Genomic DNA, 20,654 nt, shown 5'->3' with positions numbered 1-20,654 from the left:
GTATTACTCCATTTGGAGAATAAAACTCTATCCACTTCATTCTTCCTACAACTTTCCTTACCAAATCACTTGTGATTAAAATAAGCATGTGTGTAACTCTCTTTCAATCAAGAAGATGCCACTTCATTTATTCAACCCCCAAATATGTGTTAGATGCCTCCTTCCTACTGGGGACTGTCCTGTCTGCCAGGGGAGCAGAATGTGGCTGGAACCCAACAAGCAAGGGGAGAGAGCCCAGAAGGAACTGGAAAGGCAGGACTCATGCAAGGTCATGAAGGGCAGTAAAGACAGAGTAAGGCGATGGAATTTTAATGCAGCATGAAATAAGCTAACCTGCATTTCCAAAGATTACTCTGAGTGTTGTGTGGCGAACGTCTTAGGGTTGTAAGTGGAAGCCTGTTATGACAGTCCAGGCACTGGTCATGTGTCCTGGCCAAGGCAGGGACAGTGGGGAGAGAGAGAGAGAGGTGTGGGGTTTGAGAGGTGAGAGCTGCTGCTGGGTTGAGGGCTGTGGTAGGTGGAGTGGTTGCTGCGTGATGGTGAGGGTGCATCACTGACTTCCGGGTTTCTGGCTGGAGAACCTGCCTGGTTTTAATAACACTTTATATTGAATCACACTTCACTGTTTATATAATATGTGGTTTCATTTGAAAGACAAAACAATCTCTGATGTATAGGTTAATTTTCCAATGCACATAAGAAAACTGAAGTTTGGAAAGGTAGTATGTTTGTCAGTCACACAGACAGTCAACAGCAAAAGCCACACCTGCGTTTTGGGATTCCAGCCACAGCCCCCAAGGAGGTAATGCGCTGTGTCCAACAACCCAACCATCTTTTTCTTCACCAGAACAAAACAGCCCTCACACTGGTCAAGTGGGTGATTCAGGGAAGGAGTGGGAAACTAAATGGTTTCTCCAGCAGTTCAATGATGAACAAGGGCAGGAAGAGAGGAACTAAGTCAGATTGAATTGAAAACCTTTTTTGAGCTATTTATTGATTATATTTCCTGTAAAAGCACAGTGCCTAAAGCACACACCGGTCTTATGAACAATTTCAGAAAACGCCAAGTCTGCTAGGAGAGTTTAGTTGCTAAGATCCATTTCTGTCTCCCTTTTGACTTTCCTGTTCTGTAAGCATTTTTGGTCCCCTCACTGGCATAGCACTACAGTTAAATAATACATCTCATCATGTCCAGTATTGGAACATTTTGCCAGAGGTGGAAAGTTTTTTACATGCTAAAATTTCTTATTTCAACACAAAAACTGAACATATTGTTCAAAACCCTATATCCTGTGAAATGATTGAAAAGAACTGTGATCATTTGGAAATAAAGTGTCTTGGATTTCTATAGTCTCAACCAAACAAACAAAGAAAACCATTTCTTGACTCAGCTAGAACTGAAATGGACTTTAGATAAAGAGAGTGGAATGTCAGAGAAAGCAGATACGGAGAAGTTCTATTTGGGAAGAGCTAGATTTCCATCAGCTTTTATCATAACACCACCAAAGGAATCATTTATGCTCATAAAGAATGTACTGTGTTTGGAGGAAGTGAGTAATACCTATGAAAACAGCAATGATGTGATTTCAGGTACATTGTTAGGAATAATATTAGAGATTCTGAATGCAAATAGTCAGAGATTTAAATAAAGTTATTGGAGTTTTTGTAAATTATAACGGATGAAAATATTCTGAAGATGTAGATAACTAAAGACAAATGTCGTACAGGTTAGAAAGTAGACTTCATGCCTCCGAGTTAGAAAATAGGAGGAGCACGTGACAGATTAATAAAAAAATAGCCGAACATTATTAGGCATTGCCCTCTCTATACATTCCAGTTTCTTTCTACTTTTCAAATTTTTTGAAAAAAAATTATGCATACACAGCATTATATTTTCCTGTCCCAGTCTAATTTTATCTATTCCATATCTAATTCTAAAACTGGTTATTTACTTACCGATGGTTAAAGAGCCATTCCTCCATGTCCATATAGCTCATCTGGGGTCACTTACAAATCGAGATTCCTGAATTTCATCAGAGAATTAAGGAAATAAAGGTAGGATTTAGCCATTTAAAAAGTTGCCCTAGTGATCTGGGCCTCACTCTTGGAAATCACTTGTTATAAAGATATTATGTGGCCATTTTACATCTCTGTGTCATCACTGATATTTGGTGTTATCCAACTTTTAAACTTTTTCGATCTATTGAGTACGAGTAGCTATGCCACTATTGTTTTAGATAGGATTTCTAATAGAAGCAGTGAGTATGTATATAAATATTTTCTTATTCTTTTTAGCCATCTGGGTTTTTTCTTTTGCCAGTCGCAAATTATTTATGCCTTGAATTTTTTCTCTTAAGTTTTCTCTTTCTCCTTGATTTGCAAGATTTTTCTTGAAAGTATGGATACTTATTCCTTTTCATATTTTGATATGATTTGGGGACTCTTTTCTATAAATTGAAGACAAAGGACACTGCAGGAACTCTGCTAAATATGTCTAGAGACCTTTGTTTTCCCCAAGTATATCTGTGTCATTTCTTGTCCTGGTCACCTATCTACCCTACTGAACTCTATGTCCTATGTGGGCAGGGTTCATACATGATTCATCTCTGAAATTCACAATGTGTCAGCCCATACTTAGAGCACTTAATATTTGGACATAAGTAATTATGTTCTCAGCTGATAGATCATTAAAAATTACATTTAAATAAAGATCATTTTGTGACTTTTAGCAAATAACTTAGAAGGGTTCAAAAATTAAGTGACACTGTGATAATAGAACATCCAAATCTACTTGTTTAAATGAATAGGTTTTCTCAACACTGATTTTTTAAAAAATAAAAACTTATAATAGAATTATGTAGTTATATGTTTAGGTTGAAAAAGTCATCCATGCCTAAAGACTTTGTTGGAAATACCACTGGAGTCTCACAAAATATTAAGATGTGTTAGAGGATTACATTTTTTAAAAAGCTGGGTCACATTTATTAATGTTACGCTGTTATTTGAGGATATGAGTAGAGTCTATCATAGCAGGGAGAAGTTCTACCTAAAATGTTTTTAATAGCTGGCTATTAACATTTTGTTCTCATGGTCTCCTAAGTAACATACATATTTTTGGTGTGATTCAGGACTCATCAGTCATTTGACAAATGTCCATATAATGTGGTTATGTGTCTGTTGGGTTGGAAGAGACTTGAAAAAAAGATTAAATTTGGAGATTCCCCATCTATTATTTTGTAAGAAATTCTACTACACAATGAAACCGATTATTGAAAAAAGGTATTTTCAGATTGTTCAATTAGTCGCAGCAATTAATCCTAAATATGTATTTTATATTTAAGTGCTAAATATATTAAAGTCCATTTATCTAACAAACTATCTGGTAAACTGTATTATTTTTGTTACTACAAGCAGGAAAACAAACACTATATTTGTATGTTTTGATATAAAAGATTGTTTTCATTTTCCATAACAACATGAACATTTTCAATGCTTCTTACTGTATGTCACCAGGGTTTTGTTGCCGAAAAAGGAACCTACTCTAGTTATTTTAAGTAAGAAGGTATTTAATAATAGTATTTAATTGCTTATGATATTTTTAGAAGGGTAGAGGGGTTGGCTCTAAGCTACCGTGTTCCCCTAGCTGGACAATCAGCTCTGATGCATCTTTTGGAACACAAATTAATATAAGACCCGGTCTTATTTTACTATAATATAAGACCAGGTCTTAATATAATGTAATATAATATGATATATAATATAACATAATATATAATATAATATGATATAATATAATACTGGGTCTTATATTAATTTTTGCTCCAAAATATGCATTAGAGCTGATTGTCCTGCTAGGCCTTATTTTCGGGGAAACAAGGTACATCTCCAAGAATGAATGCAGGACACTTGGCAGTGGCCTGGAGAGCTGTGCTTCTGGCTCTAAGGGAAGGAGGGGACACAGGTGACTTCCACTGCCTGCGTTGAAATGGCTTCATGACCGCCCCAAAGTAGGAGACTGGACACTGAAATCCTGCTTAGAAACAAGTTCTTCCCACAGTTGAACTTGCCACCAGCAAAGCAACCAAGACAAAGTGATTCCTACCTTCCAAATCTCAAGTGAGTCCATGGGACTGACAGAAACCAATCGGCTGATACGGAGGCTGGGAAATACTAGTAACCTTACACCCTTTCCAGGACAAGAAGGCAAATGAAGAAGAACAAAAAAGGTGTGAAGATGGAAAACGAATACCTCATATTAATCATAATCTTAAATTATTTTTATTTCAAATTATTACTGATTGTATGGTCTTTTCTAAAGTAAAACAACAAATTGAAAATAAGAATAACCAAGTATCTTGATGGGTAACTGGAATTTTTCTAATGAATTTTATGCATGAAATCAGATAGTTTTATTCAAGAGGAAATGCTTTTACTGACATACATGTAAATGCCATTCGAATTGTTAAAGAGCCACATTTTCTAACGTGCTTACCTCGGCCTACTTTCTTTTCCTTTTCTTCTTTTTTTTATTAGTTTCAGGTGCACAAAACAGCATAATAGTTAGACATTTGTAATTTATATCCCTCACACTGTGTCAACCCCCCTCCCCCATCCACTATCCCTCTGACATCACACAGCGCCATTATATTTCCACTGTCTCTATTCCTAATGCTGTACTCCGCTTCTTGTAATTATATATATATATATATATATATATAAAATTGTAGTTGACATTCATTATTGTTCAGCTTCAGCTTCAGGTGTACAGTGAAGTGATCAGGCATCTACATCATCCCTGAGGTTGTCTCCCTCATGGGACAAGTGTCCATCAGACACCCTAAAAAGTCTTTACAACATTATTGATTACATTCCCCAAATTGCCTTTCTTTCAACAGGTGTTAAAAGTTAACTAACCATTGAAAAAGCGTAAGGATGAGCTCCATTTGCTATAGCCACTTACACAGTCGGGGCTTTCCAGGAGCCATTACACTTTGAAAACATTAGAAAATGGAAAAAGGGATGTGAGGGTGAAAGGAAGTAGAAAGAAAGCACCCAAATTAGGAAATGTTTTCAGCCTGCAGGGACAAGGCCACAGGTGTGTTCTAGAGTTCATCTGATGTGGCTTCTACCCCATCCAACTCAGTTCCTCTCTGGCTGTGAGGGATCTGAGTCTTTCCAGCACATTCCTTCTTGTCTTGTGTAGGCTTCTGTATAGCACGAGGCAGCTGAGTTCAGTTCTTAAGCTCACAAACACTAGAGTCCACCTGCCCACATGTGTATCTTAGGTTTGACAAGTTACTAAACTCTTGGACACATTGATTATTCTCTGTGCCTCAGTTTCTTCATCTGTAAAATGAGATAATAGCCCCAATGACAGGATTGTTGTAGTAAATGCTATAATCTGTAAAGTTCTTAATATAGTGAGAACTCAATAATTAATTTATACTTATGATAGCAATGGTAATCAATAGTTATAGTAGTTCAAAAGACATATTTTCTCTTTGTCTTTAAGAGTTATAAAAGCGTTTTGTAGTAGACCCCAAGTACATTCAAAACAGATGCTTATATATTCATTGATTTAGTAATTAGTATTTATTAATCTATCTCAGAAATGTAAGTAAAATTGCATTAAATTCTATCAATACACATTCACACTCATACATACCGTAAAAAGCATGTAGTATTTATTTAACCAGTAAACTTATTTTAGTATTTATAATTACAATCAATAGTGAGTTGATTAAGTGATGAGACACAGAGGCTTAAAACATTGAGGTATTATTTATTTCAATGAGCTACACTATTACGGTTAGCATATTTCTAAAACATATATGCACGTCTTACTAAATTCATTATATGAGGTAGAAATTCTCCAAAAAGCACTAGATTCATAGAAACTTTATGTATGAAAGTTAAGCTCCAAATTTGTTTTGCTATATGTATCACAAAACTTCCTTGAAAGTACCAGTATTTTTAAGAGACAGCTATCATGCCACCTAAGGTCTATATGCGTCTGCATGTAGTCAAACTGTAACATAAAGCATATTATCACAATTTTTACAATGGTTACAAAAGTGAGTATTAATGAAAGTTATGAGTTCAAAAAATTGCATTGTATAATGTGGAAATGTATAAATGATTAATAAATGATATTTACAAATGATTTATAAAGACTTAAAATGAATTAATAATTAATGGCAAACGTTAGTGTTGTCCATTCTTTGAAAATAAAATAAAACCTAGAATTTTAATGTCATAGTATTTAAAGGAAATTTATTTTAAATGACAGAGCTGATAGGCATTTTTATTCTTTTTTATGTACCTGATTTCAATAATGGCTTCATCTACACTTTTAAAAATCTACCATTAGAGAAAGTTGTTATTATTAATATCTTAAATACACACATATGCATGTTTTCCAATCATTTCCTCATTACTTTCCTTTGCTTTTTTATTGTTGAAAGGTGGTCTTTTGATTGGTGCTAATAAGCTGGAGGAAGTGATATGCAATGAACCCATGTATAAACTAATAACAGATGGTTTAATTGGAGTTCTGCAGACATCACACAGCCAAGTCTGCAGAGGACTGTTCCAGCCTAACCTTGTGTAGAGAGAAGTTTTATTGACTACACAGAAAGGGGCACTTTTTAATCATTTTCACATCACTGTACTGCCAGAGGCTTCAAAATCCATTGTATGAGGATTATCAACTTTGCTTTCAACTTGGCTCCTAAATTGATTCTTGATGTATTATCAACAGAGGCTCTGGAAGGTCGATCACAACTACTGAGTCATATTAACATTAACTGACTCATTTTTAATTGTTCATGTCACGGCTCTCTGACGCTGCTAAATCCAAACTTATTTTCTATCAAATAAGGCTCAGTTTTGTTTGTGTTGCAGGAATTGTCCCCATATGGTTACTGACCTGCTCTATCCTTTACATTATTTTTCTTACAACTTCCAGTCCCAACCTCCACGTTTACTGATCCCCACAAACATTTATCCTTCCTATAACCTTCTTAGTTAATAACATTTTTTAAATAAATCATTAAAATGGAGAGATAAAACATATTGTATGTATAAAGACATGCATACACACACATTTTATGTGGGTGCATCCTTCCAGAATCGAGAGTGGTTTAACTCTGTACACATAAGAAAAATTATATTTAGTGTTTTTAATGAAATAATACATTTTAAAACATAGTTTAGTATTTGGTGTATTGCACAGCTAAAAATGTTATACATATTTGAAATATTCTAAATCTATTCCCTTTGTCACTGAATAATCGATGACAGAGAGAGTGAGAGGGAGAACATGAGAACATAAATAATATACTAATTTGTGAAAAGCATGGTTTTGGAATCAGAAGACCTGATTCCAAAACTCTGATTCCTCACGACCTAGTTATATCTTTTATTTCATATTTTCTCTAGGCCCCTCAGTTTTCACTTCTTCAAGAATATAAACACATATAACCATTAACGATGTCTTATAGAAACTTCCAATCCCAGTATGACAATATATTTGACAGTGGTCTGTAAACGTTGGAGGTTATTATATGTGTGTGTATAAAATTGTTGATTCTCAAATATATATGTAAATATATATATATTTTTCAAGGTTTGTGTAGAAGTGAATTTCAGGCTCTGTGGATTTTAGTTTCATGACTACATGCTGCTGGCACAGCTTCTTGTGAAAGAAAACCGCCCATGCCTAACCCATTCCCAAGAAACGTGGCTCTAAGGCTGCTGGCATCACTGGGATGTCACTTTATGCCCTGCAGGCATTGGGTTGGCCAAGCGCATAGACAAAAGGCTTGGGGAGAGTGCGACCTAAGACATTCGCAGGACTCTGTCCTGCTGGGGTTTCTGTGGGGCAGCCAAGGCCCGGGGGCTGCCGAATTCATCGTGCAGCATAGGCAGAGAACTGCATTACACCCAGAAGCACGCGGTGCTGGGCCAGGGTGGAGCCGACACACTCAGGGCCTTGTCTGAGCTGCGGGAGCCAGTGTTCTTAAAACCTGTATCTTCCCATAAAATTGTTGCTACTTTTCCAATAATGTACCTTTATTTCATTTGATTCAAGAAGAAAGTTGAATCTAAATGAGAAAATTGAGGTGTGAAAATAAATGCTGTGCAGGGAAGAAGAAACCAAGGTAAGGGACATATGGGTAAATGTAAGGACCTTGGACTGTGTAAAACCGTAATAGTGGACTTGAGGTGACTAAATGGTACATAAGTATGTGATCCTGGTCTGTTTTTAAGCAGGTTAAAAATAATGATTTACTTGGGAATGTGTTAGAAAAATAAAACATAAACTATGAATGCATGTTGTAAATGTATCAGTTACCACTGGAAATAGATTTAGAATTTATTTGTTTTAAACCAATAGAGTAAAACATTGGAAGTGCTATGAAATGTGTTCAATATCACAGAAAGCTCTCATTCAAAATGGCACTGCAAATTCGCACCTTGGACCCTCTCACCTGCCTGGTGCTCATAATATAGTGCGAGGATGGATACGTATAAAATGCCAAAGTTCAGAAAAGGTATCTCCATACTCCAAACCGAAATAAATATCTTTGTGGACAGATATGCCACAAAGGAGGACATAAAGGTGGCCGTCAGGGCATGTTCTGTAGAAACCAGGCCTCTTCCCTCTGAAAGGGCGACAGAGCTCAGCTCCCTGCATGGCCTCGGGACTGGGGTTCACCTTCCTCTTCACTCTTGACGATGATCTAATGGAACTGTCTGTACTTTGCCACAGTCTCTTAATTGTCTTTAGAAAGTTCCTGCGTTGTCCTGGAGGCATGTTTAAAATTTTGTAATTTCTGTTGATTTCCCAAAAAAGTTACATTAATTTAAGATAATAAAAGAAACCACGTAACTCACTGGCTTGTGAGAAATTAACGTCAAGTTTCCTTTAATGATCGCTCACTTTGCTGCACACTCACGTTCATCTCCCCTAGCTCATGAAGCATGAGGCCAGGAAGTGGTCAGACTGCTAGTGACTTGGAGCCTCGTGTTTCCAACTAAAATCTCCTAAAATACGCAGGACCTTTTAGTTGACAAAACAAGTTAATAACTGAAAGTGAGATACAGAATTGATTCATCATAGTAAACATTTTTTTAACAAATGCATGACTATTTTGTAATGATTTGTACCATTGAGATTTTTTAATCTAAATTATTGTTTAGAGTTTTTAATCTAAAATTAACTTGAGAAGAGCTGTACATCTATGTAATCTGGTGCTTAAAATTCGTAGGAGGCATCGCCCAAGTGAAAACTTAACCCAGCTTCCACTGTTATATGACTTCCTGTTAGCAACTCACCCACATCCCTCTAAATAGAATGGCCACCAGACCTTGCAACCACTTTTATACTTTTTGTTTCTATGAGTTCCACTTTTTTAAAAAAAGTTCTTTTAAATTTCACAAATAAGCAATACCATACAGTATTTGTCTTTCTGTTTCTGGCTTACCTGACTAGGCATAATGCCCTCCAGATTCATTGATGTTGTCACAAATGGCTGGATTTCCTGCTTTCCCATGGCTGAATAATATCCCATTCTGGGTATATATTCAAACACACACACACACACGTGTGTGTGTGTGTGTGTGTGTGTGTGTGTGTGTGTGTGCGCGTGTGCGCGTGTGGACACTTAGGTTGTTTCCATGTCTTAACTGTTGTAATAATTCCACAATGTACACAGAAGGAGAGGTATCTCTTTGAGATTGGTTGTGTTTATTTGGGCTGTAGACCCCAAAGCGAGACTGCTGGATAATAGAGTAGTTCTATTTTTCATTTCTGAAGGAACCTTCCTAGTGCTCCCATAGTGGCTGCGCCATTCATATTCCCGTCAGTAGTGCACATAGTTTTCCTTCCTCCACGTCCCCGCCAGCATGTGTTATGTTATCTTTTTGAGGTTAGTCATTCAAACAGGAGATGCCTCGCTGTGGGTCTGATTTGCATTTCCCTGATAAGTGATACTGAGCTATTGTATTATATGTGCCTATTGGCCATTGTATGTCTTCTTTGGAAAAATGATTATTCAGGTCCTTAGGCCATTTTTAATTTGGTTATTTGTTGTTGTTGTTTTTTGTTGTTGTTGTTATTGAGTTGTGTGAATTTCTTGTATGAGGTCTGACAATTAAGTTTGCAAACTTGTTGCAATGATGTTGCTAACATTTTGATATCAGAGGGATTATTCATTACGAATTTGTACCAACTGGACAAACAGTTAACTAATTTACTATTTGGAAGTGCTGAAAAGGCTGCATGAGAAAGTTAGACGACCTGAACTTTTCACCAACAATTCATGGCTCTTCCATCATGACAATGCACCAGCTCACATTACACTATTTGTGAAGGAGTTTTTAGTCAGTAAACAAATAACTGTATTGGAACACCCTCCCTACTCACCTGATCTGGCCCCCAATGACTTCTTTCTTTACTGGAAGATAAAGGGGATATTGAAAGGAAGACAATTTGATGGCATTCAGGACATCAAGGGTAATACTACGACAGCTCTGAGGGCCATTCCAGAAAAAGAGTTCAAAAATTGCTTTGGAGGGTGAAATGGGCACTGGCCTCAGTGCATAGCTTCCCAAGGGGAGTACTTTGAAGGTGACCATAGTGATATTCAGCAAGGAGGTATGTAGCACTTTTTCTAGGGTAAGTTCGCGAACTTAACTGTCTGACCATGTATATGTTAGATATTATCCCCTTATCAGATATGTAGTTTTGAAATATTTTCTCCCATTCCATAGGTTGTGTTTTCATTCTGTTGACTATTGCTATACTGAAACAAGTCTCACTTGTTTGTTTATTTATTGCCTTTGTTCTTTGTATCAAATTCATAAAATCATCACCAAGACAAATGTCAAGGAGCTTACCCCCCATGTTTCTCTTAAGAACTTTATGGTTTCAGGGCTTACTTTCTGATCTTTAATCCATTTGGAGTTGATTTTTGTGTACGATGTAAGACAGGAGTCTAGTTTTATTCCTTCACATGTGGCTGTTTTCCCAACACTGCTTACTGAAGAGACTGTCCTTTCCCCATTGTACATGCTGGCTGTTCTGTCAAAAAGTAATTGACCACATATGCATAATTTTATTTCTTGGCTCTTTATTCTGTCTTATTGATCTACATGTATTTTTTTTTAATGTCAGTATCATACTGTTCTGATTTCTATAGCTTTTTAATGCAGTTTGAAATTAAGAAGTGTGATGCCTCCAGCTTTGTGTTTCTTTTTCAAGATTGCATTGGCAATTTGGGGTCTTTTGTGGTTCAGCTTTTGCTGGTCTGGAAAATTCTTTATCTCTCCTTAAATTCTGAAGGACACCTTTGCTGGGGGAAGCATTCTTGGCTGGCACCTTTGATTGACATTATATAGAGTCTTAGATTTGTGACCTACAAAAGAAAAGAGAATGCATGTTTATTTTAAATATCCTTGAAACATTTAACAAACCCAGAAAATTAAAATAAAATAAAAAGTGTCTAAAATATAGTCCACATAAAAATGTAATTAAGAAATCAACAGCTAAAGTTTTTAAATGGCCTCTCTAGAAATTAAATATTAGTCTCAAAAATCAGTCACAGCAAAGAAGAAATAAAGAATTCTATTAATGAGATGACAATGACAGTTAGAGTACATTATGTCCAAATGTGTTTTAACAAAAGTTGGTTTCATGGGTTTCTGGTTTTCAATATTAATCTCAAATTTTTTTTAAACAGACTTAATATTCAAATTAAAGAGTTAAGAGAAAATGTTACTGCAACCCAGGGAAAGAAGGAGGAAAATATTAGATAATAAAGCTGAAATTAGTAAAAGTGAAACAGTAACAGAGGAGAACTGATAAATGGAGAACCGACCCGTGGGTGGGAATCAACGGGATAAAGCAACTTGGGTTTCTGTTTCATGTCTCCGCAGATATGTGATTTTTGTGAAGGTTTTTAAATAGCGTTTCTTACTATTTGTTTCCCTGTTAAACCTCAGCTCAGTTAATGTCATTCTCCCTTTCCCTTGGTGGAAATTTTCTCTGTAGATGGTAGAGAGGAAAAACTCTAAAATTTTGGACAAATTTTTGCCAGAAGCATAACCAATTGAGTTTTATTTAGTGAGTTTGAGATAAAAATGAACTCACCTAAATTTAAAGCTAACATAATTTGTATGTAAATTTATATCCCCCCAATTTTAATACCAATGGACGGCCCCATATTAATACAGGTTTTGCAATAAATGTATATTTGAGACGTACCTATATGGAAGTGATTAGGAGAATACGGTGATGACCTTGAGGGTGGGAATTTAATAAGACACCATGCGTAATCGATTTTTATACCACAACGCTCTAATTCCCTTTGAGGGATGGTTCTCCAATTGCAGGTGGCGATATATCCTCGGGCTCCTCGAGCAGGAGTAACCGCAGTGGTTAATAGAATTAGGCCACATGTCTCACTGGCACCCTTCCCTTTGGCCTAGGGCTGTGGAAATTCCAGAACCTTCTCACAAAACCTGGGTTGTTCAGGAACACTGAAAATGCTAGCCTAGCCGTATCTTTATTTGCTTAGAATCCAGACTCTGTACGGCAGAAGTTAAATTCTCCTCTGTCAGGTTCAAGCATGGACCTGTTTGAATGCCAGCGAGGTGAGGGGTGGGGAAAGCTCTGGGGAGGGCTATCCTGGAGGGAGTACTAACAAGCCCCTGGGGAAACTGGGGGTGCAGAAGGAAGTTTGGCAGAAAAGACTTAAGCAGGCGGTCACAGTGCCAAAAGGAGCATTGCTTCCGCGGGCTGTGTGGGACTGAGATACACAGGAGCCAGGGCTGCATTTGAAGGAGAGAAGCCAGTCAGGGGTGCCGGTGCCCTGACAGGCCTGGGCCTCAGCGGTCCCCCATCACACACGCTGTACACGTTCAATCCAGACCTTTCAGTCTTCCCGTAACACAAGTCTGGCACAGCCAAACCTGTCACCATCCACGCCTGTTTTAGAATCGATTGCACTCCAGCGTCAGGGAATTGACTTCTCATCTCTTGTGTTTTGACGTCAAAACACAAGGTGACTGTCAAATACCAAGGGCTTGTGGCTTGTGGTCATGGTCAGCATCACAAATAGACACTGTGTAGGGGTTCAGGGAGCCCGTGAGCAGGAGAGGTGCTTAGAAAGAGAAGTGGTCACTGATAAACAGGCGAATCCTTCTTGTTAGGACCCAGTAAAACAGCCCATGCGAGCATGCGAGCCGTGCTCTCTGAGTAGGGTCACAGCCTCCTCGCTGGTCCAGCACATGGTCCCAGTGAAGGTCACAAATTAACCAGACTTACAACAGCGGCACACAGGTCGAAGTTCACTGCACCCATCGCATGCTCTTTATTCACTCCCAAAACATATTTGTCAACTGAGTAAGATACAACACATTTTATTTGCATTCATTTGCTGATTTATAACTTTGAAATATTCAGGGAGGTGTATATGATCTTTCATTTGTATTCACATGCCACAGATATAAGAGGTGGGTCTGAACAACTGACCCAAAAGCTTAGCCAGGAGAAACCATCTGATAATAAGAGTGAAGTATTTTTCTATAAATGTGAGATATAAGAAGACAACTTCAGAGAGCAGTGAGCAACAGAATTGTCACCATGGCACAGAACTCTGGTCACTCAAGCCATGTGACTAATTATATGAAGGCCTGACAATTAAGTTCACGAACGCATCCTAGAAAAAGTGCTCCATACCTCATTGCTGAATATCACTATGGTCACCTTCAAAGTACTCCCCTTGGGAAGCTATGCACCGACACCAGTGCCTAGTCCACCCTTCAAAGCCATTTTGGAACTCTTTTTCTGGAGTGGCCATCAGAGCTGTCGTATTACCCTGGATGTCCTGAATGTCATCAAAATGTCTTCCTTTCAATATTTCCTTTACCTTCGAGTAAAGAAAGAAGTCATTGGGGGCCAGATCAGGTGAGTAGGGAGTGTGTTCCAATACAGTTATTTGTTTACTGGCTAAAAACTCCCTCACAGACAGTGCCGTGTGAGCTGGTGCATTGTTGTGATGCGAGAACTATGAATTATTGGTGAAAAGTTCAGGTCATCTAACTTTTTCATGCAGCTTTTTCAACACTTGCAAATAGTAAACTTGGTTATCTGTTTTTCCAGTTGGTACAAATTCATAATGAATAATCCCTCTGACATCAAAAAAGGTTAACAACATCATTGCAACAAGTTTGCGAACTTAATTGTCAGAACTCGTACATGAGACAATCCTATCTATTGTGGTCTCTTAAAATAATAACTAACTTTACCTACCATGTTTCCCTGAAAATAAGACCTAGCCAAGCGATCAGCTCTAATGCATCTTTTGGAGCAAAAATTAATATAAGACCCGGTCTTATTTTACTATAATGTAAGACCTGGTTTTTAATATAATATGATATATTATGATATAATATGATATTATATTGGGTCTTATATGAATTTTTGCTCCAAAAGATGCATTAGAGCTGATTGTCTGGCTAGGTATTATTTTCGGGGAAAACCATAGGACCTATAGGGGTTAGAGACTAGGGAATTTGGAACAATACATATTAGCACCTGTGAGACTTCTTTAAAATATTTTAGGAAAGTCTGGAAACCCCACCCATGTAACACATGAAGAAGCCTCAGATTACGAGGATTTATGTCTTTCTGTGGGTTGAACTTCCTGACCTTCGTCATAAAATAGAGGCACACAGTCAGGGGTTGGCCAGGGTGATAGTGGAAATGTGGCATTGTCTGTTTCATACAGGGACATACAAACATTTCTTACGAAGTTTTAGTTATGGCTCCTATTGTTCATGTGAAAAAATGTGAAGGAAATAACAGACATGTGTTTAACAGAAATAAGACCAGAATATAATGAAGTGGAAAAACGCATCCAAGGGAACCTAATTGCTTAGTGATTTCTGAATTTCAAGCCATTCTTTCCCATTAGGTCATCATGTATTATCCATGCCAAATCAAGGGATCATTAAGCTTCTTGTCTCTTGTGACTCTGAAAACTAAAATGTGGTGAATCCTACATGTGAAAGAATTTTGAAACCCTTAGGTGTCTTGAAAATGTAAAATATTGTATTATTATTTGTACCTACTTATGTTGCAAAAAATATGTCAATTTCCTGGCTATTGATGCCAAAATTGTTTTTGTTTTGTTTAGTTTTTATTTGTGAACAACTAAAAGTCATCATTTATTAAGCCTATAAAATAGATCATAAAAAGAGGGCACTATTTGTGTGATTCACTACTGCTCTAAACTCAAGCAACCTGGAAAATATTCATTGAAAGAGAGTTGTAACTTTGGTTCTCCTCTTAGTCCTGAGCGATGTGATTTTGACAAGGCAAAGCAGAAGGAACTATAAGCTGTAAGAATCTCTTTCTAATACTCACTTGTGCTCCTAGAAAAGAACTCATATTTGAACTGAGCATAATTGACTAAATTAAGCAGACTATAGCGGGAATGACTTCCGCATGTGGAGTCATTGAGTAGGTGACACTCATCTGTCCACATGGCATAATTACTGACCAGTCGCGGACAATCAGTAGTTCCCGAGAACCCTTCTGGATATCTGTTTGCAGATGCAAAGTGAAAATCTGAAGTCTTGTTATTATATAACAAGCTGCTGGATACATTCTGTGACAAATGAGACTGAAGTTTCATTCAAAGAGAAATATAAGGAGAAGCTCAGTTGTGTTGGCTTCTTCTAGTCAAGTGACTGTTGTATTGAAGACCTGAAAATCCCACATGCTCGCTGCCATTTGATTTGCATTTACAGTCGTTCTAAGTTGCTTAAATCAAGGAATTTATTAATTACTAGAGTTTTGTTTTGTTTTACTTTGTCACCCTTACCACTTACAGACTGTGCCTGTCAAAAGACACGACTAATAACTGCTTTGCAGAAACTTAAATTTTGCGTTTAGGCCAGAAGAAATGTAAGTGATGTGTGGTAAAAGATAAAAGTTAAAAATCTCCCCCATAACTGGCTGGCCCAGGTATGGTTGTCTGTTTAAGTGATATTGGCACCTTTCTCAGTGTGAGATTTAATTTTCTTTTATATGCGAGCAAGGTCTGTGTCATGTCTTTTAAACTGACTCGTCAGTATTTGGCACTGAACACGGTGAATTTCACCATGGGGAAGAAAGAGGGTGCAAACCCCCAGCAATATATCTGGAGACCGTATTCTCTGCTCTCAATAGGTCTGGAATTAATTAGATACATAAATCATGTCCATCGTTTCAGGAGAACCACACTTTCATTTCCTGCAGCAAAGAGGAAAGTATTTGTTGAAATTTATAAAATTAAGAAACAAAGAATGCAAAAGATAGCAGGAGATATCATATTATATCTAAATGTGACATGATTAGAATTAATATACAGGTCAAATATGTTCCATCTTCAAGATGCCAGTCCTTAACAAGCCTCTTCTTTACATTCCATCAAAAGATAAAGGAAATGTATCATGATAGAAGGAAATTGTGTTGATTTACTTCACTGTTGAACCCCTAGTAACTAGAATAGTGCCTGATTATATGGAGTAGGTGTTAGATAATAATACATTGAATGAATAAATGAATGAATGAATGAATGACGTGGTGTCAGCCAAAATGCCAATTGTGACATGTCCCTAACTGAGCACCAGTGAAGTACTCAAAAGACTATGCATCTTTATTTTTTAAAAAAATCATACATTATTTTAATTCGACCTTTTCTTCTCCATCCCCACTACCTAAGTTAGGGTTTCATTATTTTACACCAGGGATTCATGCCCTTCATACACCCTCACAATTTCATCTTCCATATTGTATCTAAATTATATTTTAAAACTGCTATGTGCTGATGCTTTCCCCCTGCCATGCAGTCTCATTAAAAAAAGATTCAGATGAAAGTCCTAATGGTGGCATGAAATGCTCCAGTGATCTGGCCCCTGCCTCACTATATATGAGTTTGCAGGCTCACTATAGCCAGACAGTCATTTCCAACATATCCAATGCCCTTTCAATTTCCAAACTTTCCCATGAGCCATTCCCTCCCATAGTAAATTCTATCCCATGAGGTCAAAACAGCTATTATACTTGTCCTTTCAGTGTAGTTCAAATAGTTCCTCCTCTGGAAAATAATTCCTGATAAGATTTCCCACTTCCCCTCAGAGAAATTCAGCAATCTCCATATTCCAGTTCCAAGCACTTTATATAAACATTCACCACTCTGTCTGTCGTACAGAGAAGTAGGAAGTCCAGGAGAAAATGAGATGAATAGTCTCTGAGGTCCACCTTGGGGAGAGTGAAAGCTTCACATTAGTAACAACCTGAAGGTTGATCTTGAAGGATAAAAGAATTCCCTATCGAGCAAGAAAAGAGTCTCAAGCAGAAGAGTCTGTATCAAAGGCTTCACCCAAGGAGGGACGTGACCTGGAGAAGCTTCTCGTTAGTCACACCGTAGCTGACTTGGGTTGATCTTTCTGGACTCTGCTAAACTGCGATTAGAAACACTAAGTTCTCTCTGGAAAAAGATCAACAGAAGCCTCAAAATGTCAGTAACATTTTTCATAGACTGTGTCCAAAATGCAATGAAAAATTATGTAAAAGACCAGAAGAAAATAACAAATAACTGAAATGAGAAAGAGACAAGAGCATACACAGACTCTGAAGATCCACATAGTAGGGTCATTAAATATAGGCTTTACAATAACTATAATTTATAGGCTCAAGAATCATAAAAAAAATTAAGCGGAAAACTATAAATTATAAAATATTATTGAAGTTCTAGAGATGAGACATAAAATAATTAAAATTAGCACCTCAATGAATGATTGTAAGAACTGATTAAACACACAAAAATTTAATGAGTTAGAAGATAAGTCCATAGAAAATAACCAGACAAAATCTTAAATAAAATTGAAAAAATAAAATAAGAAGCAGCAAAATTAGTACATTATTATGCAATAATGAGGTAAATACCATAATAAAGGGATAATTTGCAAGAGGTTGCCTTTGAGACTCAACTCAGAGGATAGGATGAAGTGTCTCCTGTAATTTTCCCATCTTCCTTCCTTCCTTCCTTCGTCCGTCCCTCCCTCCCTCCTTTCCTCCTTCCCTTCCTCCCTCCCTGCATCCCTCTCTCCCTCTAACTCATCCTCATCCTTGTTCTCTTCCTCCTGTTTTGTTTTGGTTATTAAATACTTTTCATTGCGTAATTTAAATACATATATTACTTTGATAAAAACCACACTCCATTAATTAAAGTGATGGGAAATGCGAAAGTGATTTCTACTCAGATTTCTATTATTCTAAGTTTACTTGATAATTTTAGGAGGTAAGAAAGGGAACAAAAACGTACAGTATGTAGCAATGTTTGGGGGATTTTCTGGGTTTCTTTCTTTTTTTTTTTTTGCTGTTTGTTTATTTTAGATGTATAGGTGTTTTTACTTGCTGGTTTTTGTTTACTTGCATTAGGATGGATGACATGAGGACATGTTTATAGTCTGAAGGTTAATTCTATAATAATGAATAAGGAGAAACTGATGAGAGAAATGAAAGGAGACATAAACAATGGAGAACTTTCTGGAAAAGATGGGAGTAATTGGATACAAACTCACAGGTAGAGCAGTCAGACCCTGTAACAGTTACCATTTTTCATTAAGGGCTAATTTTGCACCAGTCGGAGATCGCCTCAATTCAACACCCCACTCTATGACGCAGGCTTTATTATTTCTATTTTCCAAGCAACAATTCTGAATTGTAAATGAGTTAATAAAGATGGTGAGTATACGGAAGGAAGCACTGGGATTTGAACTACTGTCCTATCCTTAAGCTTGTGAACCTGAACTCTGAGCCCCCGTTTCTTCACGTGTGAAATGGGGCCCTGGAGCCTCCTTACCTGGTTATTCCAGATGAAATGGGTGAGGAATGAGCACAGTGGTGTAGCTCACCAAGGGGAAGGGTATCAGTAGGTGCCAGTGTCTTTACTAAACAGCGGCAAATGGCCAAACCAGAAAGATAAGGTGAGGGAGTAACAGGAAGTGATATTAGAACATTATTTCTGAGGCTAAAGTCTCTTTCCATGTTTGGTTTTTGGTGGCTAAACATAGTTGCCGATACAATGAATTACTTCAAAATCATACTGGGCATAAACAGTCAAAAAACAAAAAAGAAAGAAGGGCATATATATGTTTCACATAAAAAAAGTGTTATTGGTTGAAGCAATAAAAACTGTTTTCACACATTTGCCAAAGAGCACTAAAAGTTTAAGTAACTCTCATTAGAGTTGAGAAAATAGACTTCCAAAAATTAGCCGAACTTCTAATCGAAAATACTTTATTTAAAATGAATAATTACAATGATGTGTGTATCTATACATGTTTAAATCTCAGATATACAATAAAATATTAGTAACAGATATCGGATTCCCTGATGAACAAAGACACCACGGCATCACGCTGCAAAATAATGTGTCTGCCACACTGCAGTAGAAAAGGTGACACCACCACACTGGGTGGCCATGCTCCCCAGGAAGACAGAACCCACTCGTGGAATGTTCTGGATTGTTGGGTCTTTGGTGAATGTGTGGTGTTTTCTACTTCCATAAGCCAGTTATCAAAGTCTCGAGAAATCTTCAATAGCTGAGGATTCCTTACTAGTTCATCTGATTTTCAAGTAGGAGAAATCTGCCACCATAGTTAAATACATCCTCTTAGACAGGAGGAAACGGCTACAAGAGAAGCAGAGAAGAAACAAATGCCACTGTGTGTGGCACCATGAGTGCAATCAGACAATGTGTAAGCATGTGTTTCAACCAAGTGGCCACCTCCTTCTGTATGTCCGACGTCATACACCACTACTCCTAATGCTAGTATCCGTGCTTACCTGCCATTCTGGCTCCTTCGTTTCCTCCTCAACTGTCATGGTCACTGCAGTGGAGGAGGAACCCGCACACCCGTTAGAGAACAAAACAATACAAAGAATTACCAGTAAGTTACTTCATGTCTGAAATCAGCAGCTTCAACTGTACCTTATTTTGTATGCAGATTAAATTCACCTTCTATTGATAAATTAGTAGCTTTTACAAATGCCTGTGTAGACAAATGCGAGATGCGAAATTAAAACTACTAGGCTGAAAAAAAAAAAAAATAAAGCTGGCAAAGCGAAAACTATTTTGTTCAGTAAATGGATTTTTCTCTACTGAAAAACAAAAACAAAAACAAACTAAATTAGTCACATTAATGTAATCCCATCTTAATTATTGCCCTAAGAGTCCAAATGCCTTGTCAGCTCTGTTCAATTAAAGAGCATGCTGTTAGTTGCACTTTTCTAAAATGACTTTGGTTTCTTCATTACCTTACAACCTGTGTCACTTAAGAATGTGTACCTTCGGAGTCATGCGTCTGAAGCTGGTGGCTTGCGAGGCCCCAGGCAGTGGCTCTTGGTTTGAGATTAAGCACCTCCCCAAGAAAACCAGGAACATATGTGTCTGGTCACCAGTGTTCGTTCCTGGGTGTGAAGAGTATTCTTCTACCTGTTCAGGTGAAGGTCACTTACTAAGCTGAAGTCACATGTCTGTCATGCAACAGGAAGTCAGTAAATGTATAGAGAAGGTCAGTACGTACCAACATGT

The 20,654-nt window shown here is 37.4% G+C and overlaps 1 protein-coding gene and 1 long non-coding RNA gene across 4 annotated transcripts in view; one reads left to right on the top strand and one right to left on the bottom strand.

The window, feature by feature from the left end:
- Window positions 1-20,654, top strand: part of LOC141572769 (uncharacterized) — a 169,063-nt gene that overhangs the window by 134,326 nt on the left and 14,083 nt on the right. The gene's annotated exons all lie outside the window — the stretch shown is intronic.
- Window positions 9,601-20,654, bottom strand: part of LOC148755299 (uncharacterized) — a 201,741-nt gene continuing 190,687 nt past the window's right edge. Inside the window, exon 4 of the mRNA XM_088792632.1 lies at window positions 9,601-11,420. The gene's annotated coding sequence lies outside the window, so the exon portion shown is untranslated. The remainder of the gene's footprint in view (window positions 11,421-20,654) is intronic.

The sequence above is a fragment of the Rhinolophus sinicus genome, chromosome 15 (genome assembly GCF_057876585.1).
Source record: "Rhinolophus sinicus isolate RSI-liver-muscle chromosome 15, RSI-T2T, whole genome shotgun sequence".
NCBI classification, from domain to species: Eukaryota; Metazoa; Chordata; class Mammalia; order Chiroptera; family Rhinolophidae; genus Rhinolophus; species Rhinolophus sinicus.
This window is presented reverse-complemented; position numbering and strand designations above follow the sequence as displayed.